Source organism: Tympanuchus pallidicinctus, unplaced genomic scaffold (genome assembly GCF_026119805.1).
Source record: "Tympanuchus pallidicinctus isolate F22 unplaced genomic scaffold, pur_lepc_1.0 scaffold26, whole genome shotgun sequence".
In the NCBI taxonomy this organism is placed as follows: Eukaryota; Metazoa; Chordata; class Aves; order Galliformes; family Phasianidae; genus Tympanuchus; species Tympanuchus pallidicinctus.
The window spans coordinates 13645751-13652929 of NW_026294743.1; the positions used below are offsets into that span (position 1 = coordinate 13645751).

Here is a 7179-nt window from a genome sequence, read left to right on the forward strand (position 1 = left end):
GAGAAAAACAGGCACCAGCATGCCTGAGGATATCCAGTGCCATGCACAGTGACTGCTCCTTTGTGTATGTATGCTTAAATCATGGCAGGCACCAGACTCCTCTTTCTAAGTCACCCAGTATTGCCTTTAAACACTATCCCAAAGGTCTCGGCCCTTGGGCACTGCCACAGTGGAAAAGGTAAAATTACTGTAACAGCTGGTGATAATCTAGCTTCCCCAGATTCACCTCAGATCGTGTTTAATCTGTGGTGCCACTGGTCACTGCTTTGCTTTGCCTGGGTAATAGGTCATTTCTGAAAGGGTTAAAAAATGGTGAATGAACCCCAGGTGCCCTATCTTTACTCAAAGGGACCGTCTTCTCATTTTGACAGATACACAAAGCTGAAACTTGGTTCCACTTCCCACCTACAGATTTCCACGCAGGAGAGCCACATTTGGGGGATATGGGGGGGCAGGGGGGACATGGGGGGATTTAAGGAGGGTATGGGGGGGGTTGAGAGGGAAAGGGGGGATGGGGAGGGAAAGAAGGGACAGGGGAGGGAGGGATGATATGGGTGGGGGGGGATGGGAAGGGTATGGGAGGATGGGGGGGCATAAGGGTGGGGGGGTATGGAGACATGCAGCATATGGGGGGGTAGGGGGGATAGGGGGAATAAGGGGGGATATGGGGGGGAGGAAATGGGTGGGTGGGCGGAGAAAGGGGAAATGAGGGGCATATGGAGGATAGGGGAGATATGGGGGGATATAGGGGGGTGGGGAGGGATGGGGGGGATGTGGGGGTGGGGAGGATGGGGGGATTGGGGGAGTAAGAGGGGAATGGGGGATGTAGGGGGGTGGGGGGAGAAAGGAAAATATGGGGGGATGGGGGGAGGGAGGGGAATATGGGGAAATGGGGGGTATGGGGCATACGGGGGGGATGAGGGGATGGGGGAAATAAGGGGGTGGAGGGTTTGGGGACATTTAGGGGGCGTATGGAGGGGGTTGAGAGGGAAAGGGGGGGTTGGGGGGATGGGGGGGACGGGGGAGAATGGAGGGGGGGTGGGGAGATATTGGGTGTGGGGGGGTATGGGGGGAATATGGGGGGGATAAGGGTGGGTGGGTGGGATGGGGGATGCAGCGTTTGGGGGATAGGGGGAATAAAGGCGGATATGGGGGGATGGGGGAGTATGGGGAAATGGGGGATATGGGGGGGTGATGGGGGGATGGAGGAGAGTATGGGGGATATGGGGGCGATGGGGGGGCTATGTGTGGGAATGAGGGGAAATGGGGGGGCTGTGGGAGATAGGGGAGATATGGGGGGTATGGGGGATGGGGACGAGGAGGGATGGAGGGAATGGGGGGAATGGAGGGGTAAGAGGGGATGGAGGGTGTAGGGGGTTGGGGGGAGAAAGGGGGATTTAAAGGGGCATGGGGGGCATGGGAGGGAATATGGTGAAATGGGGGTTGTGGGGGATAGGGGGGATGGGCAGGGGATGGGGGGAAATAAGGGGGTGGAGGGTTTGGGGTGGATTTAAGCTGTGTGAGGGGGGTTGAGAGGGAAAGGGGGAGTTGGAGGGATGGGGGGGTGGGGGGGATGGGAGTTATGGGGGGGAATAAGGGTGGTGGGGGGGGTTGGGGGGATGCAGCATATGGGGAGTTGCTAAAAGAAGACGTGTGCAGATTCTTCTATCTGGCTGCTTTATACGCCAGCAGCAGACATTAAGAGAGATGGCTGCAGAGCACAGGCTGCATTTCATGGTGTGCATTTCCAGTGTGGCTCTAACAGTGCGCTCTCCTAAGGATCGTCATTTAGGTCTCATTAGCTCTTGTTAAAAGATATGATTTCAACTTTCGCCATTAGATGTACAAATATGTTATTGACACCTTGTAGTCCAACATCTCTACAGCAGCATTTCTAACTGCAATCTAAAAAAACTACAATGGAAAGAACCTCTGCATGCACTAAAAAGCACATAGAGCTTAAAGGTACGTTAAGAAAGCAGGGATTTTTACACTTCCCCTCTTGCCTATCAACTTAGAGTAGCGACATCAACAATATCTGAAACAGTAGGAAAGGATTATAAATGCTGGTGCTCAGTGACAGTAATAGTGACCAGAATGTCTGAATTACAGCAACAGAAACTTTTTACATGGACAGTGCACAATTTTTACATGAGAAAATTCATGCAGCTGCTGCTGTGACCAATATATGGATAAGCAGCCCTTAAAGTACTTGAGATAAAGTGCTGCCGAAAAGGATCAATAAGAGGGACCCAGGAGAAATAACAAAGGGATCTATGGAGAAAACACTGGGAGGAAAGAATTACAGTGGGCCTGTTTAGTAGCTGATATCCTGCAAAGTATATTTCTCCTGAAAAACATCAGAGACACAGGCATCACTTTATACAAATGAAGAGGCAATGAATTACAAACTGTAATTTCTTTGTCCTTTGAGGAGGCTCTTTGTCGATCTGTAGGACCTGCATTTACACTACATGAGGCCAATTTCCACGTGCTGGAGTTTTCCCTCCTGCTGCTTTCATTCTTCCTGCCTGTTCTGCTTTGCCTGAAGGAGAGAAGGGGAGTTAATGAGCTGCATTTAAGATATACTTTCCCAGCAGCCAAATAATTGTGATTATTGTTCTTAGTTTTGACTCAGATATTCAGGCATGTGTAAGACTTAGGTTCATACACCTGGGTTTGCTTGATTCCTATTTCAAAACCCACAGCCACCTGCAAAGCACCCAATACAAATTATGGATAGTGTTTGCAGTGTTTGCCTTTATCTGGTGCTGAAGCAGCTGCTGAAACGTTGTCCACTCTCCAAATCCCTGAGTGGAGCTGCATTGCACAGAGGATTTCTCCTCGGAGCAGAACTTCCCACCAAACACAAAAATGCATGACCTCATAGGCCACACTCTCTTCTGCATGCAAGTGAAGCAAGAAGGGAAGCAGGGGCACCCAGCACTGCCATCGACTCATCTCTCCACAGCATTCGTCCTCCACTCAGTTCTCCATTCAGCTCCTCACCCCCGTGGGAGGAACAGGGTTTTCTGGGAGCCTGAGACCACTGCTGCCGTGGATGAATACGTTGGATAAGCCAAGTTCTCCTTCCTGCATGCTCCCCAGTGTTCTAGCAGGTGCCCCACTCCACACAATTCCCTTGCTGCCCTCAGTCCAGCTCTCTGTGAGTATGGGGTAGTGTGGCGGTGAGGAAGAATGCTTAGGAAGAGATTTGTTAACAAAGGCAAGTTACACCTAATGCCCCTTGCAGCTGCAACACTTTGCATTTGAACTGTCAAGGATCTGATCTCTTGCCCCCTGGTATGTGCTGCATCTTCAGAGGTTGATGCTGTGTGGCATGAGGTTGTCTCAGCCCTTCATTGTTTAAGCTGGAGAGCTCTGAGGTGAGGCTGGAGCCTCTCAGCCCATTCTGATAGCACCTTGCCTGATTCAGACCACATACAGACCACCTGATCAAGGGGAGGCTGTTGACGAGGCTTTCTTGCTCCAGATGCGTGAGATGTCTGGCTCACAGGCTCTTGTCCTGGTGGGGGACTTCAACCATCTGGACATCTGCTGGGAAAACCACACGGCGAGCTGCAAGAGCTCCAGAAGGCTCTTGGAATCCATTGACGATAGCTTTCTGGTTCAGGTATTGGACAGACCGACCAGAGGTGAAGCATTGCTAGACCTGCTGCTCACCAATGCCGAGGAGATCATTAAAGGCGTCAAGGTTGGAGGCTGCCTGGGCTCCAGCGACCATGCCCTGGTTGAGTTTGTGATCTCAAGCGATGTGGGCCTGGCAAAGAGCAGGATCAGGACACTGAACTTTAGAAAAGCAGACTTCAAGCTACTCAATGGATTGCTGGCCAAGATCCCCTCAAAGACAAGGATGTTGAGGAGAGCTGGCGGCTCTTCAAAGATGCCCTCCTGGAAGCACAAGAGGTCTCCATTCCTCTGAATAAGAAAGTGGGCAGGCAAGGTAGGAAACCGGCATGGCTCAGCAAGGACCTGCTGAGAGAACTGAGGGCGAAGAAAGGGGTGTACAAGCTCTGGAAACAAGGCTGTGTCACCTGGGAAGAGTACAGGGACGCCGTCCAGACTTGCAGACGTGGGATCAGGGAAGCCAAGGCGCAGGCAGAACTGAACTTGGCAAGGGACGTGAAAAACAATAAGAAAACCTTCTACAGGTACATTGGCCAGAAGAGACAGGCCAAAACGGGCGTACCTACTTTGGTAAATTTAAAAGGAGAACTGGCTTCAACAGATGAAGAGAAAGCTGAGGTGCTGAATGAGTTCTTCACCTCGGTCTTCACTGGTGGCCAGGATTCTAGTCTTTTTCCCGTCCCTGAACCCTGCATCCCCAAACCTCTATGTGGGGACCAAGGAGGTAAATCCCTCCCCACTGTAAGGGCAGAGCAAGTCCGAGAGTGCCTCCTTAGACTGAATGAATACAAGTCTATGGGGCCAGATGGCGTGCATCCCAGGGTCCTGAAGGAGCTGGCTGAGGTGGTTGCCGAGCCGCTCTCCACCATATTTGAGAAGTCGTGGCTGTCAGGTGAGGTCCCGGATGACTGGAGGAAGGGTCACGTCACTCCTATATACAAGAAGGGGAGCAGGGAGGACCCGGGGAACTACAGGCCGGTGAGTCTCACCTCCATGCCTGGGAAGATGATGGAACAGATCCTCCTGGACAACATGCTCGATCACATAAAGAATGAGCATGTGATCCGAAACAGCCAGCACGGCTTCACCAAGGGAAGGTCATGCCTGACTAATCTTGTGGCCTTCTATGATGGAGTGACAGCATTGGTGGACGAAGGGAAGGCGACCGATGTCATTTACCTGGACCTGAGCAAGGCCTTTGACATGGTCCCCCACCACATCCTCATCTCCAAATTGGAGGGAAGTGGATTTGATGGGTGGACGACCCGATGGATAAGCAATTGGTTGAAAGGCTGCAGACAGAGGGTGGTGGTCAATGGCTCTATGTCCAGGTGGAGGCCGGTAACAAGTGGTGTCCCCCAAGGGTCTGTCTTGGGACCGGTGCTCTTTAACATCTTTATTAATGACATCGATGAGGGAATTGAGTGCACCCTCAGCAAGTTTGCTGACGACACCAAGCTGAGTGGTGCAGTTGATACGGTGGAAGGAAGGGATGCCATTCAGAGGGACCTCGACAGGCTGGAGGGCTGGGCTCGGGTGAACCTGATGAGGTTCAACACGGCAAAGTGCAAGGTTTTGCATTTGGGCCGGAAGAACCCCAGGCACCCGTACAGGCTGGGAGGAGTGGTCCTTGAGAGCAGCTCAGCAGAGAAGGACCTGGGGGTCCTGATGGACGAGAGGCTTCACATGAGCCAGCAGTGCTCTCTGGCAGCTCGAAAGGCAAATGGGATCCTGGGCTCCATCAGGAGAGGGGTGGTCAGCAGGGACAGGGAGGTGATTGTCCCTCTCTACTCGGCTCTTGTGAGGCCCCACCTGGAGTACTGTGTCCAGGTGTGGAGCCCTCAGTACAAGAAAGACATTGAGATTTTGGAAAGGGTCCAGAGGAAGGCGACTGAGATGATCAGGGGGCTGGAGCACCTCCCCTATGAGGACAGGCTGAGGGAGTTGGGCTTGTTCAGCCTGGAGAAGAGGAGGCTGCAGGGTGACCTCATGGCAGCCTATCAATACCTGAAGGGAACCTACACCCAGGAGGGGAGTAAACTCTTCAAAAGGGCTGACAACAGCAGGACTAGGGGAAATGGATCCAAGTTGAAGGAGGGAAGATTTAGGTTGGATGTTAGGGGGAAGTTCTTTACAAGGAGAGTGGTTAGGCCCTGGAACGGGCTGCCCAGGGAGGTTGTGGATGCCCCGTCCTTGGACGTGTTCAAGGCCAGGTTGGACGGGGTCCTGGGCAACCTGATCTGAATGTGTACGTTTGGTAGCCCTGCTAGGCAGGGGGGTTGGAACTACATGATCCTTGAGGTCCCTTCCAACCCAGGTGATTCTGTGATTCTGTGATTCATCTCAGGGGTCGGGACCTGAGCACAGAAATGTAAGAAATTCAATAGATATATAAAATGCTCACCCACCATAACAAGGCTTCCCTCTTCCATTGAGCCAGAAGAAAGAGGGAGGGGAAAATAAAAAAAAAAAAGAAAAAAGGAAAAACATCACTTCTGCCACTTAAAAAAGTCTGTAGAGCTGTAACAGGAGAACTGAACAGATTTCCCTCTCAAAGGTTTTCCAGTGGGATTTGTTTCATCTCTTGCATTTTGCATTCTGCTCCAGCCTTAAGCAGAAAACACACAGCTGCAGAGCACAGTGTGTCAGCAGTGCACTAGCAGAGCTGCAGCTGATTGCCTGCTCAAAGTGCTGCCCAGCCACAGCTCCAGCCCTGCATCCAGATGGTCTGCAGGGCTGAGAGGGGCTGTGAACAGCCACAGTGCTGGGAGGAGGGGCTGTGCCCAGCTCCCACCCTCATCTTTGGCCCTAGCTGTTCTGAGAGCTACAATGTTGGCACTTTGTCTACCTTTTTTTTTTTTGCGTCATGCCAGAGCACTCCATTGTTAGATCAGCAAATGGATTCTGTAGGACCTGTCGCGAAGCAGATGGACAACCTTAACTTTTCTGGAACACTTTACCTCTGGGAAGGGGGAGGTGCACACAGGGCACTGTGCACTACAGCTGCTCAGCACATTGCTTTAGAAAGAGAGGAAAGAGAGGATTGTCTAAAATAAAATTCCACTCCAGATCTCTGCCTCCGAGATTCGTGTATTTTCCATATGCTTGTCTTTTTTTTCTTTACAGCTATATTTCACAGAAAACAAAACAAAAAGATCCTGTCCTATGACACAGAATGATCTGTCTCCCACAGACCAAGAATTTTACAAGATTTACATGGAAAGCATCGGTGAGCGAAGGTCCCTGTTCTACAAGTCACCCAGACATCCAACTATGAATTCTTTCAATGGCAATCAGGCGCACTGCTATAGAAACGGGCTTACAAAATAGGGCTTCATAGTCCTGGATATTGCAAGCATTAGATCCATATGGGTTGAACTCCCTAAGAAAGTCACATAAGCAGAAGTACACACGAAAATAGAACTTATTTTAGTTCAAACTCTGGTACATAAATACAGGAAGGTTTTATGGTTGTTAGGATCTTATGCTTTCATGACACTACAAAACGTCATAGGAAAACAGCAAAATCCT

At 51.1% G+C, this 7179-nt stretch overlaps 1 long non-coding RNA gene across 1 annotated transcript; it reads right to left on the minus strand.

Moving 5' to 3' along the window:
* Window positions 1-2379: 2379 nt before the first annotated feature.
* On the minus strand, window positions 2380-3857 carry LOC128084345 (uncharacterized). The gene is made up of 2 exons (XR_008208484.1): window positions 3453-3857; window positions 2380-2545 (listed from the first exon to the last, which is right to left on the minus strand). It is a non-coding gene; the product is annotated as an uncharacterized LOC128084345 (long non-coding RNA).
* Window positions 3858-7179: the final 3322 nt, after the last annotated feature.